The 13,358-nt window shown below is 48.7% G+C and overlaps 1 long non-coding RNA gene across 3 annotated transcripts in view; it reads right to left on the bottom strand.

The window, feature by feature from the left end:
* LOC128348036 (uncharacterized) overlaps positions 1–9,794 on the bottom strand; it is a 30,733-nt gene extending 20,939 nt beyond the window's left edge. For all 3 annotated transcript variants that reach the window (XR_008317887.1, XR_008317888.1, XR_008317886.1), the window contains exon 1: positions 9,260–9,794. This is a non-coding gene — a long non-coding RNA (uncharacterized LOC128348036). The remainder of the gene's footprint in view (positions 1–9,259) is intronic.
* Between the last annotated feature and the right edge of the window lie 3,564 nt (positions 9,795–13,358).

The following is a 13,358-nucleotide window of genomic DNA, read 5'->3' on the forward strand; positions in this document are numbered from 1 at the left end:
CTCAACCTGCTCTGGTGCCCCCGGAAGCCAGTTATTTATTTATTTATTTATTTGAAACATTTAATATACCGCCCACTCAGAAGACTCCGGGTGGTGCACAATAACATGCAGACCAGGCAACATTAAAAATTACATTCTAAATTAAAAACTAAAGTAACTAACAAAAAACAAATATTTAAAGTACAGGACAAAAGTCTGGTGAAAAAGAAAAGTCTTCAACAGAGATTTGAAGATCAGTAAGGAAGGAGCTAGACAGATCTGAAGGGGAAGAGTGTTCCAAAGAAGTGGGGCAGCAACCGAAAAGGCCCTTTCCCGGGTCCTAGAGCCCCAAACCTCTTGGAAATCAGGGACCGACAAAAGGGCCATCTGAGATGAACTAACTGGATGGGATGTAACTGGCAAGGGAGAGGCAGGTCTGTAGGTAGACAAGCGCCAAGCCCTGCAAGGCTTTGAAGGTCAGAACCAGGACCTTAAATTGAGCTCGGAAGTGAATAGGCAACCAGTGCAATGACTGCAGGGGAGGTGTTACCCCGTCATATTTTCTGCCACAGTCCCTTTCTCCCCACAACACCAACTCACACACAGACCACCAAACCAGAGCTCTAGGAAGGAAGAAAGGAAGGAAGGAAGGCAGGCACCCAAATACTGATTTTGTCCATCTGTGATCTAGGAAAACCAGATCGTTATTAGGGATGTGCAAAAAATTTCGGGCACAGAACGATCTGTGCCTGAAACAAACAATTTCGGGTGATTCGGGGCCGAACCGAATCACCCCCGATGCCCCCCGAATTTTTTCGGGCACGAGCCGAATCACCCGAATTTCGGGCACAAAAAATTTGGGTGATTCGGTTCATGGTTGATTTTTGGCGATTTTTTAAAGTTTTAGTGACTTTGGGGCAGTTCGGGGGCATAGCATGGGATTTGGGCAAAAGGAGTGGGGTGGGGTGGTAATGCCTAATGGGTGCAGGCTACCACCCCAATTTCAGGGGGATTGAGCAAAGGGCTGATTTTTGGTAAATTTCTGAAAATTTCATGTCTTTGGGGCAGATTGGGGCATATTGGGGCAGAAAGTGGGGGCTGGGGCAGAATAGTGGGGTGGGGTGGTAGTGCCTCATGGGTGCAGGCTACCACCCCAATTTCAGGGGGTTTGGACAAAGGGGTGATATTTTGAGAATTTTTGAAGTTTTGGTGACTTTGGGGCAGTTTGGGGGCAGAAAGTGGATCTGCCCCAAAATAGTGGGGTGGGGTGGTAGTGCCTCATGGGTGGAGGCTACCACACCAATTTCAGGGGGATTGGGCAGAGGGCTGATTTTTTGAGAATTTTTGAAGTTTGGGTGTCTTTGGGGCAGATTGGGGGCAGAAAGTGGATCTGCCCCAAAGGAGTGGGGTGGGCTGGTAGATAGTGCCTGATGGCTGGAGGCTACCACCCATCCCCAATTTAAGAGTGATTGGGCAGAGGGGTGAATTATGGTGAATTTATTTGTATGAGGTTTGTCTTCATAAGGTGAAGTGTGCTAAATTGATTACTTCCTCATATTATTCATAGTAAGGGAAAGTGTGAAAAAGTGAAAGTGGGGTCATGAGAGTTGTTTAATTGAAAAAAATCTCATTTGCTATGATAGAATGAGAATTCACACCTCAGAAAAAACTTCTGACCCCACTTTCACTTTTACACACTTTCCTTTACTATGAATAATATGAGGAAGTAATCAATTTAGCACACTTCACCTTATGAAGACAAACTTCATACAAATAAATTCACCATAATTCACCCCTCTGCCCAATCACTCTTAAATTGGGGATGGGTGGTAGCCTCCAGCCATCAGGCACTATCTACCAGCCCACCCCACTCCTTTGGGGCAGATCCACTTTCTGCCCCCAATCTGCCCCAAAGACACCCAAACTTCAAAAATTCTCAAAAAATCAGCCCTCTGCCCAATCCCCCTGAAATTGGTGTGGTAGCCTCCACCCATGAGGCACTACCACCCCACCCCACTATTTTGGGGCAGATCCACTTTCTGCCCCCAAACTGCCCCAAAGTCACCAAAACTTCAAAAATTCTCAAAATATCACCCCTTTGTCCAAACCCCCTGAAATTGGGGTGGTAGCCTGCACCCATGAGGCACTACCACCCCACCCCACTATTCTGCCCCAGCCCCCACTTTCTGCCCCAATATGCCCCAATCTGCCCCAAAGACATGAAATTTTCAGAAATTTACCAAAAATCAGCCCTTTGCCCAATCCCCCTGAAATTGGGGTGGTAGCCTGCACCCATTAGGCACTACCACCCCACCCCACTCCTTTTGCCCAAATCCCATGCTATGCCCCCAAACTGCCCCAAAGTCACTAAAACTTTAAAAATTCACAAAAAATCAGGACTTTGCCCAATCCCCCTGAAATTGGGGTAGTAGACTCTACCCATTGGGCACTACCACCCCACCCCAAAATTTTGCCCCTGGGCTCCTTTTTACCCCCCCGAATCGATTCAGATTCAGATTCAGATTAAATCCGAATCCGAACCGAATCAAGGGCGATTCGGGTGACCCAGATTCGGGCACAAAACAGAACGGGGGTGATTCGGCTCGGGTCCGAGCCGAATCACCCAAAAATCCGAATTGCACACCCCTAATCGTTATTACACTCAGTGCAGAGAAAAGCACATTACAAAATCAAACCTCTTTGCCTCTCCTGAGGCGCAGCATGGAGGAGAAAACCCCCCAACCAAACCATCCTGGAGAAGAACGTGAGAGTCCCCCTGGGTAGGAACCTGCAAAGGCATCAGGTGTTCAGGTAGGTCAGGTAGGTCCAGCTCAAGCCGCCTCTCTTTCAGCATATGCTGAGCATTTTCACCCCGGTGGAAATGGCCGACTATCTTTTGGCACTTCTCCACAAGAGCTGCCATGGGAGCAGCAGGGGCCCGTAGCCAGGGGATGTCCCAGGGTGTACATTGCGGCTGGCTATGGGCCCTAGCAGGGCCTGTGTGGTGGGACCCCCCTATTGCAAGTGCCCTTCGCATCCTGGAGGCTTGGGAGCAGGAGCAGCTGCTTCTGCTAGCCGAGGGCACGCCAGGCCTATTGCTGCCAGCAAGAGAAAGGACCCTCAAGTGAAAGGGGTCGCAGGTGCAACAGCATCACCATAGTCCCAAGATGCTTGGGGTCCTTTTCCCTGCTGACCCATGCCCTGCAATAGGTGCAGACAGCATGTACAGGGTCACTAAGGCAGAACTGGAAGTGATCCCACACCAGGCTGCCACCATGCTCACCGGCCCATGGGTGGTGAGGCTGCAGGTTCCTTCAGGGACCCCACCATCACAACTGGAGACTGGCATTGCTAAGGGGGATTGGGGGCATGGTGAGACCGATCTCCAAGCAAGACCACTCTGGTTGGGCTAGCAGCCAAAGCAGTCGGCACCTCCTCCACAACATGTATTCAACATCTGTCAGTCCCTGCTCATACCTTTGGCTAGTTCACACAGAGAGATGCAGCAAGTTCTCATCATCACTGGCAAGAAGCAAGCAGCCTGGCCTCTGTTGGAGGGTTTCCTTGTCTCAGGTTCAGGATTACATATCAAAAGGATCTTCACTTTCAAAGACTCTTCTAATCGGAGGCACCTTCAGCAAGTTTCAGGTCTAGATGCAAGTGCCTTACAGTTCTGTGTCCCCCTTGTGAGGAACCAGCAGGGCTGGTGCTACCGTTAGGCCAACTAGGCAGCAGAGTGCAGACCTCAGACCTCAGGGGGGCACAGAGTGTCGAGTGTCAATGTGCTTGCCTAGGGCACAAAAGGGTCTGGCACCGACCCGGGAAACAAGTGCACCAACATCCTACTGTTGGTTTTTTCTGCTAGTTAGATTGTCTTCAACATGTTCCAAAGCCCAGCTTTCTAGGCCATATGGAAGTTTTGATGCTGTCCATGAGATGTATTTGACATTACGAGAGGGAGGGAGGGAGGGAGAGATAAACCTCTTCATTTGTCTCTGATCAGGAGCCTTCTGTGCTCCTTTTGAATAGGGATGTGCACGAACCGGTTTGGAGGCCATGTTGGAGGCGGACCGGGGGGGGGTCTACCTTTAAGGGCGGGGGGTAGAACTTACCCCTCCCGCCGCTCTTCCCCCTCCGGCGCTGCAGTTTAAAGCGAAGTTTTTTGGGCGGCAGCGAGGAACGCTACCGCCCCTGCCCCCATCGTTGCCCGGAAGTCTCCGTAAGAGCAGCATGCATGCAGCACCACCACCACCCCGCCCTTAAAGGTAGATTCCCCCCTCGGTACCGGTCCGGACCGATGCACATCCCTACTTTTGAATTAGGTCTGCAATTGCAAATACTGTAAGGAAGCGACTATTATTAGCTCTGCTGTGGAATACAAAACTACACTTCTCTTGAAGATGTGACCACGTTTGTACCACATGAGAAACAACAGACGGAGCAGGAAGAAGTGTCAATCCAGCACAGAGCAGCATGTCTTGACACCATGCAAAACTCAGTAGCGAGAATCCCAAGGAACACATTAGAAGAGAGCCTTTTCTATTGGAATCCTCAACTTCAGTTAGAAACTGTTGTTACAAGCAAAGAAGTGTGTACTGTCCCTCTCCTTGATCTGTCTGACAGCCTTGAGGTGCGTCAGGGAGATGAAAGAGAAGACCATGAATGGTTTGGTGCAAGTGTCATCCACAGTAACATACAAGAAGCCCACGCGCAAGCCTGTGCTGCCAAAGAGCAGAGCGGAGGGGAGGGCCAGCAGACCCACACACCTTTCTCCTCCGCCTGGTAGGCATGCTGGTCGATGCAAGTCTCTGTGCTTCTCACTTTGGTGGATGGCACCTAGCAGCCAATGCTGCATTGCACCTCGCTTAAGTTAGAGTTCAGGGTGAAAGTGGCACGAGCTGGTAACCCCCGAACCAAGTTTGTAATCTCCAAAGCCACAAATTCTTCAACACAGCAACACACTCTTGCTTTCTCTGTCTAATTCTTCATTAAGTCTAAACCACTCTTTCTCAACCACTGGTCCGTGGACCAGTGCTGGTTTGTGAGGCATTGGTTTGTGAGGCATCTATGAGGCATCACTAATAAAAATCACCCCCCAAAAAACCAATTTTGGGCTGGCAGGGGCCACTGGGACCTCTCCGGAGCTCATCTGCAGGCAGCCCTTCCTGCTGGATAACATTCATCTCACTTCCTTGAAATGAACATTATCTGGGAGAGAGCCGCCTGGAAATGAGCTCCAGAGAACTGCCCAAAATTGTTTTTTGGGAGGTGCCTGGGGGTGGGGTTGGGGCTGAGGAGGGCAACCCCCTCACTAACTGCTGGTCCAGGAAACTGTGCATGAATAATGTACCGGTCCTTGACTCCAAAAACATTGAGAAACACTGGTCGAAAGCATCCCTGTTGGATGCTGTCTCCTTAGGAACCTTGGAAGCTTCCATATACTGAGTCAGACCATTGGTCCATCTAGCTCAGTATTGTCTACAGAGACTGGCAGCAGCTTCTCCAAGGCTGCAGGCAGGAATTTCTCTCAGCCCTCTCTCGGAGAAGCCAGGGAGACCAAAGCTAGGAGTCAGGCACTGTATGGCACGCAGTTGGGCCCCTATCCTTCTTATAAACCCCTGGAGGCTGTGCAAAATCAATTTCTTAGGACAATACTAAGAGCACCAAGATGTGCTCATTCTGTGACATTGAGATTTGATGTGGGTGTTCTGAGAATTGAGGCTAGAGCTTGGATGTTGATCCTAGCATTTTGGCTTAAGCTAAACTTCTTTCCTCAAGGATGGATTTTGGCCATTTTGGCTGATAGTTTTCAATCTTCTTGGGCCCAGGCAATTCATGCTAAAATTCTTTCATTGGGATTCTCCATGGATTATCTGGTTTTGTTGAGCCATAATCAAGCTCTACAGGCTCTGAAGCAGAGAATCCTGGATAATGAAAAGCAACACGAGCTTTCCATGATCCCAGATCAAAAACAGCTGGACAGCCCATGTTCCCCAGCCCTGCTTTAGAGCAAGGTATGACCTGCTCCCGTCGGTTGTGCAGGCGGGGAGAATAAAGAGTATACCTAGGGAAGAGAGAATCTGCCCTTGTGGTTATAGGCAGATTGAAACCATCCAACATGTATTGCTCCCCCCTTGTCTGTTTTACAGAGAGTTAAGACCCTCCCTGATATCTCCTTGTCTGGCACCCTCTCCAGGATGCTTAGAAGACTTTTGTGTCTCTTATCTTTGGACAGATCCATCTCCATCTATTACATATAAGGTGGTGAAGTTTTGCTCTAATGCTATGTGGTTACGTCAGTTTTTTATTTCATGCGTATGTTCTTCCTGAAGTTTTAGTTTCTATTTCTATTTCTTGTTAGCAATTGCTAGTTAAGTCTTTGATTGGTACTGTATGTGACCAATGTTTTATTATTTTCTAGCAACTGTTAATCTTTTGTAGGATTTCTTGATTCTCCCATTTGTAGTTGTTTTATAAGCATACCATGGGTATCTATCTATCTATCTAATATGCCATTAAAAAGTAAAAACCTCTGCTAGAAGTCAGTGAGCTGGTATTGTTGTTGTTAGCAAATAGGCAACACCAAATCTATTTTGTGAAAATATACCAATAACAACATGGAGAAAAATCTACCAGCACCTGGATAATTCTCCCCACCCACCCCCCTTTCCACCTTCATTTTGTCGGTGCTGTGTCATTTTTCTCCCCCTCCACCCTCTCTTGCTCCGTAGTTGTCCAAGTCGCTAAGTGAGGTGGCATGAAGAGGACCAGAAAGGGCCAGCACCAACGTGCCTCCTGGCCATGAAGGAGGAGGATCCATGGAGAACAGGGCTTGCTTGTAAAGCAGAACCCTTTATAGCCCTCCCAGAGATGGTGATATGAAAGGAAACCCCTTCATTCATTCCCTGGGCCTGCTTTGGATCTTCTTTACAGAGATCATGGGAGCATTGTGGAATTAAAAGGGCATGGCTGAAGTTGTCCTCCGGTTGAATTCAAACCCAGTTATCCATGGATCCTATATCTGCAGTTTAGCATATCCATGGTCGGGCAATTGACACCCGACCTCAGCGTACACGGAAAAGAAATGGTTAATCTCCATGTATCCACGGTATGGAGATGCCCGAAAATATCCCCCAACAACATTTCCAGCTGCCATGTTGTAAAAGGGAGCTCATTTACTTTTTAAAAACACTATTTTCTGCAAAAAAAACTCCCGCTGAATAATGGAAAGGACTAAGGCGGGGGTGGGTGGGTGGATGGCTAGTAGTAGTGTTCAAGGTTCGGTACAGGCAGAATTGAAAAGCCCTCCGGACCGGTTCGGAATTCCGGCGGTCCGGAAGTTCGGAAGGGCGGGGGAGTGTCTCTTTAAGGGGGTGGTGGTAATCCTCCCCCACCCCCCGCCGTTCTTCCCCCTCTGGCACTGGTGCTTTTAAAAATCTTCTTTGGGCGACAGAGTTCCTCCCTGCGGCCTCTGCCCCCGTTGTTGTTCTTCAAGCCTGAAATGGAGAAGAGCTAGCGGCGTGCATGTGCCCTGTGCGATGCGCGCGCTCGTCTCTGCCGCTTGCTCTTCTCCGTTTCAGGCTTGAAGAACGACGGGGGCAGGGGCGGCAGGGAGGAACTCTGTCGCCCGAAGAAGATTTTTTAAAGCACCAGCGCCAGAGGTGGGGGGGGGGGGTAAGTACTACCACCACCCCCCTTAAAGAGACACTCCTCCCAGTGCCGGACGACACTTCTGTAGTTCTGTGCACATCCCACATGGCTAGCTGGGTGCCCGCAGAGCACAATAGGGTGTATTATTTCACTCTTTTAAAGGTTCTGTGGCCATTTCCCCAGCAATTTTTTCATTGACTTAATGCCTTGGTATATGCCGTTTCGGAATAGGCGGTTGTAGCGGAGAATGGAACCCTCCCGGATACTGAGGTCCGCCTGTATATCCCTTCCTTGAGCGGTATGGGATCCAGCCACAGACAAGCACACTCTTCCAGAAACATACAAACTGGGACCGAGTGTTGAGACAGTGCAGTACAAGACTAACAAGAAGTCTACAATGGGGAAGTGACTGAAAAGGTGCAGCTTGACACACCTCCTCACATAGGCGACAAGGAGAAGGAATGGCCAACTTCTGCATCCGATAGCTGTCCACACTGGAGCCAGTGTGGTGTAGAGTTGGACTAGGACTGGGGAGCCCCGAGTTCAAATCCCTGTTCAGCCATGAAGCTCATTGGGTGACTCTGGGCCAGTCACCTATTTCTCAGCCTAACCTACCTCACAGGCTTGTTGTGAGGGTAAACCTAACCACAGACACCGCTTCAAACACAGGAAGCAATGAAGAATCCACCTTCCCTTTTGATGAAGCCCCCCAAAGGTAAACCAAACCGACAGAAAGCAGCTCTCGTCAAGGAGGTGGCTGCACCGCTGCTGACCCACCAGGCATGGAAAGGGCCTTGATGGATGCTCAGCAACTCCCCTGTCTTTGCGGTGCTGGGAAGTAAGCAGAACCAGGGAGTTTCATTAGACTCCTGGTGGGCTATGAGGGGTGGGGGTGGCACAAGCCCAGCAGATCTGGACTCCTGGAAACATTTGTCCATCCAGGGCAATCTCAGAATTAAGATTCGGATGACACTAGTGTTAGTCTAAAAGTCTCGCAGAAGTCGAGATGTGGTAACTCCAATCAATGGACAGCTCGGGCTTCACGGAGACTTCCGATCTTCGGTCTTGTCTGTGCCTTCCATCCTCCTCCTAGTTATCTCCCTCTGGGATGGATGGTTTGTCCCCACCCCCCTAAGAAACCCTTTGAAACATACCAGGACGGCAACACGGATTCAGCACAAGGCATTCGCTGCCCACAGTTCTGGCTGGTGCCCACAGAGAGAGGCAGCAAGGAGGACTCACCATCCCTCAGGCAGGAAGAAGCCGGTCTTTCCAAGCCAGATCCCTTGCCTCCTGTGTGTGTGTCAGGACTCCTGCCAGAGGCCCAGGGGGAGCGGGGAGGAGTTCCCTCACTGGGGTGGGATCCTTGCCCGGAAGGGGTTCCCAGGAGGCTGCTGCCACCATCCACTGTATTATTTTGATGTGGGGAAACACGCTCCCCATATCCGGTGCCTGGGGGTGGGGGATTAAGGGGCCCAACCCTCCCCCAAGGGCTGAGCAGTCCTCGGCCTCCAAAGGCAGGTGCCGAAGGCAGACCCAGAGCAGCCAGGATTTCGTTTCGGATTCCAAGGAAAAGCGGTGCAGTAAGGACTTTTCACCAAAGAGATGACCAGAGAGAGGTCTCATTAACCTGGCAATGCAGATCCCCAGCGATCCTCACAGAAGAACCACTTCCCTCCGGAGGCCTTGCACGGATGTCCTGGTCCTTCTTCCTCACAGGCTGCGGCCTTCTTCCCATCTCCCCAGCAGCTCTCGGCCTGCTTCTTCCTCGGGGTCCTCCTCCTCCTCCTCCTCCTCCTGGGACAGACTCACCAGGAGACCAGAGCTTCTGCTGGGGGTGGAGCCAGGAATCCCGCCCAGTCCTCTGAGCTGGTCCCTTTGATTTGGCTCTAAGCGAGGCCTAGTCCTCCCTCCAGTCCTTACACTGTAATGCTACATTGTGCGTTATCACCTCTTCAGGATGACTAGTCCTCATTGTCCTAGATGTCACTGACTGCAGATGCCTCCCTAGCTGAGCAATTAGCTGGCCAGCAAGATTCCTGGGAAGAGGCAAAGGGTGCCCTAACAGCTCATCCAGAGAGAGGAGGGGGGTTTCGTTTGGTTGTGTAGCACCAGCCTTTCCAATCACACAGTCACAATTGTTGGAGATGGAGTTCCAGTGCATCGACCTTTTGCACCAACTATCCTAATGATGACCACTAGGGGCATTGGGAGTAGAGGTCGTGAGTGGGGGTCTCCCTCAACTCTTCTATCTGCCTCTACTCTATGAGCCCTGATCTGACTCTTCCGCACTTCCTGTGCTGATGAGACTCAATCCTTCCTTTCCTCTTAGAGAACCGATGGAAACATCTGTCTCCCTCCTTACCTATTCATCATGTTGGCCTTTAGATTAGGGTTAGGCTTTCCTATCCAAGTGTACTTCACCAATCAATGTTTAGTATTCAGTTCAACAAGAATCTCCATGCATTTTCTCTAAAGAGCTGCAACAACTAGACCATCCTCTGCTACCTACTCTGGAACGGGAGTGTGTGCTCATTCCTTAGTGCTCTGCTGCTTTACCTACTGGGGGTGAAAATTAACAACCTTCAACAACAATCACTGACGTCTGTGTTCTACATTGCTTCCTCTTTTGCCTGGTTTATTTTTCTTCCCTGCAGAAAATGTATGGAGGCTAGAAAAGTGATGTTCCCCTGACATTTGCAAGAGTGGGAAAGGCAGAAACACCACTGGAGAGACACAACCCAATCAATCAGGGCGTCTAGAAGGAAGGGCACGGCCTGCTCCCCACCCGTTAAAATGTTGAAAGTTGATCTTTATGGAAGGCTGCAGTGCCCAGGCTGACGCCTTGCCTGCACATGCTAAAAGCGATGTGCTTGCATGGTGGCCCGTTTGAACTACTCCGCGAGAGAGAAAATAAGATTCCAAGAGCAGAATTACATTATCAATTGATTTATTTTATTTAACGTATTTATGTACCACCCAAAACTTATGTCTTTGGGAGGCTTACAATAAACAGTACACATTATATAAAAATAAAACATTAATAGAATGTATTGTCCTTGGTATGAAAATGTGAAAGCCACCAATTTTTGTGTGATACTGAAAACAAAATCCCGCAATTAATACATCCCTTAATTGGGTCTTTCTGGCAAAATGAAGGGAGCATCTCAGAACGGAAAACTTCTTCTGGCCATGACTTCCTGATGGGGGAAAGAAGGGCTGGATAAGGGCCACAACAGGTGGTTGTGTCTTATAGACAGGTCAGTCGAGCTGAATGATGTCTTCCCATTCATCAATGGGACAGATCCCATTGGCCTGTACATTGGGTAGCGTGGTCTTCCAGTCCCATGCCTTCACAGGTATCTTCCATGGTTGGCTTTGATGTACTGGAGGGCTTCACACGGTACACGTACCCTGAGTTCTATGAACTCGGTCCAACAGAGTGTGGATTTGGAAAACAGGGACCTGTGTAACATAAAGGACAGGAGGGTTAATGGAATGCATTTTTTGAAAAAGCCTTGCCATGAACTGGAGCACAATCTTTGTGGAAAAGCAAGATCTATATAGTAGTAGTGGTGGTGGTAGTAGCGAATAATAAGAACATTCTGCTTCCTCCAGGAAGGCTGACAGCAGGATGCCATCCATCCTCAGGCAGTCATAGCTCTACATTATTGACCCTTCCAGGAGAATTAACACTTCCTGGGGAATATCACTCAGTCAGTTTCATGGGAAAGCAAGCATTTGTCACAGGTGGTCTTAGTCCAAGTGTAGCACACTCTCTAGAACGCTGCTCTGGCTGTAAGCATGCCGCACCATTTTTGAAAAATGCTGGAACCAAGCTGGCCCTCATACATACAGATGATATTCCCCAGGAATTGTAGATTCTTTTGGAAGGGTCAATAATGTGGAGCTTGACTGCCTGAGGATGGATGGCATCCTGCTTTCAGCCTTCCTGGGGGAAGCTTCTTCTTACTATGGACTACTACTATTTATAGACTGCTTTTCCACAAATGTTTTCCAAAGCAGTTTACATAGAAAAAGAAACACAAAATGAGGGGCCTCACTGTTTCCTCACCTGGACTTTGACTGTGGTTTGAAACACAGTTAACTCTTTCTTCTAGCTCCAACACAAGGTTGGTTAAAAAGAAGAGAGCAGGTTGTCTTTCAGGCAGAACATGCCCACCATTCCTGACCTTCTCATTGAGGAGCCCTTGAGATGCCTCTGTGGGATCCCAGGGTCCCCCAGAACACAGTTTGAAAACCCAGCTGCAGACGATGCAATTGCTTGATGCCTGGTGGGCTCTTTCTTGTTTATGCTCCCTACACCAAGACAGATGTTCTGTGCTTCCTGGGAGGAGCATTTCATCTTAGGGTGGGCAGGTAGCTCATTTTCTTCCCCCCAGACATGGAACCCAAATCATACTAGAATATCTTGCCCGATTTGGCCTGTATTCCTCCATTCCACATGTTCACATCATCTTCTCCCTGAAAAAGAGAGCTCCGAGCTGTCTTCCACTTGTAAGGGAGACAAAAATACACCTTGTATGAACAAAAATATTTCATAGAGGCTGCAGTTGAGCACTGAAAACACACAAAACAGAGAAAATGCGACATCTGAATTGGTCACCTTTGCGCATATAACCTCTGCTACAATTTGAATGAGACGTCTCTAGTGGATTTGAAGATATGCAGAGATGCAAGAGCCAAATGGAAAGAATGTTGATCCCCCCCCGACCCCCAAAGCAAACAATTTTAAAGGCTAATTCATACATACATATTCACCCAGCTCATGGCTAAATGTCCAAAACAACAACTCCATGGAAAAGCTTTGCGCTTGAGGTGATATGGAGGTTGCAATTGTGGTGTTGTTAGGGGAGCCTATTCAGAGATGCGAGTTACCACCCGATGTTTCAATGATCCAGTGAATATGTGACACACATTCATCAACCTGAAGTAAGAACAACGATCAGAGTGTGTTCCTGTCAATCTTACTTAATGGCCATTGAGATGATCTGCAAGTGGAAGGTCACTGCACTCTACACTCACATCACAAGTTACAAGGATACTATCTCATATTCAGTTCCTTTACAAGCTTTTCCAGATTGATCAAAACTATTGCCCTATTTTCAGGCTTTGAGGATATTTTCCAAGATATCTCATGGATATTATCCATTTGCCATTTGGAGTTGGTAGCCCAAAAGATGGATGTTTCTAGATAGGGCCTCAATACTTACTAGTACATTTTATCTCTCCAGTGGTAATAGACTGCTGTTTCTGAGTTAGCAGGTTAACTTAGAAACAGCAGGTAGAGATGAGATTCTAACAGCTAGAGACGGGATTCTGAATGGAATGCTAAAGGCCCTCAACCAATGGGCAGGGCGAATTGCACAACAGCTTCACCCCAAACTCTTGCCCCGATCTCAGTCGGGCAGCAATTGTGCCTACAGAAACTGCACAACTGCTCTGTCCAGGTGACTGCAGGCCACTGAGCATGACTGTAGAGCTGTGCCAAGAACCCACCGAAAAGCGGCTCCTGCCGGGCCCAGATCCTATTGAAAGGGAATCCATTGCACAGTAAACGTGTAAAATCAGGCTTTAGGGAATGTTTCTTTCCCCTAGTGTCTGTATATCATAATGCTTATGCCACTGAAATTCTTGAGAGAGCCAGCAGCAACACTCACCAGCACTCCTTTCAGAGGAGACAATTCAGGCACAAACTGAGCATAGTG

Source organism: Hemicordylus capensis, chromosome 2 (assembly GCF_027244095.1).
Source record: "Hemicordylus capensis ecotype Gifberg chromosome 2, rHemCap1.1.pri, whole genome shotgun sequence".
Classification (NCBI taxonomy): domain Eukaryota; kingdom Metazoa; phylum Chordata; class Lepidosauria; order Squamata; family Cordylidae; genus Hemicordylus; species Hemicordylus capensis.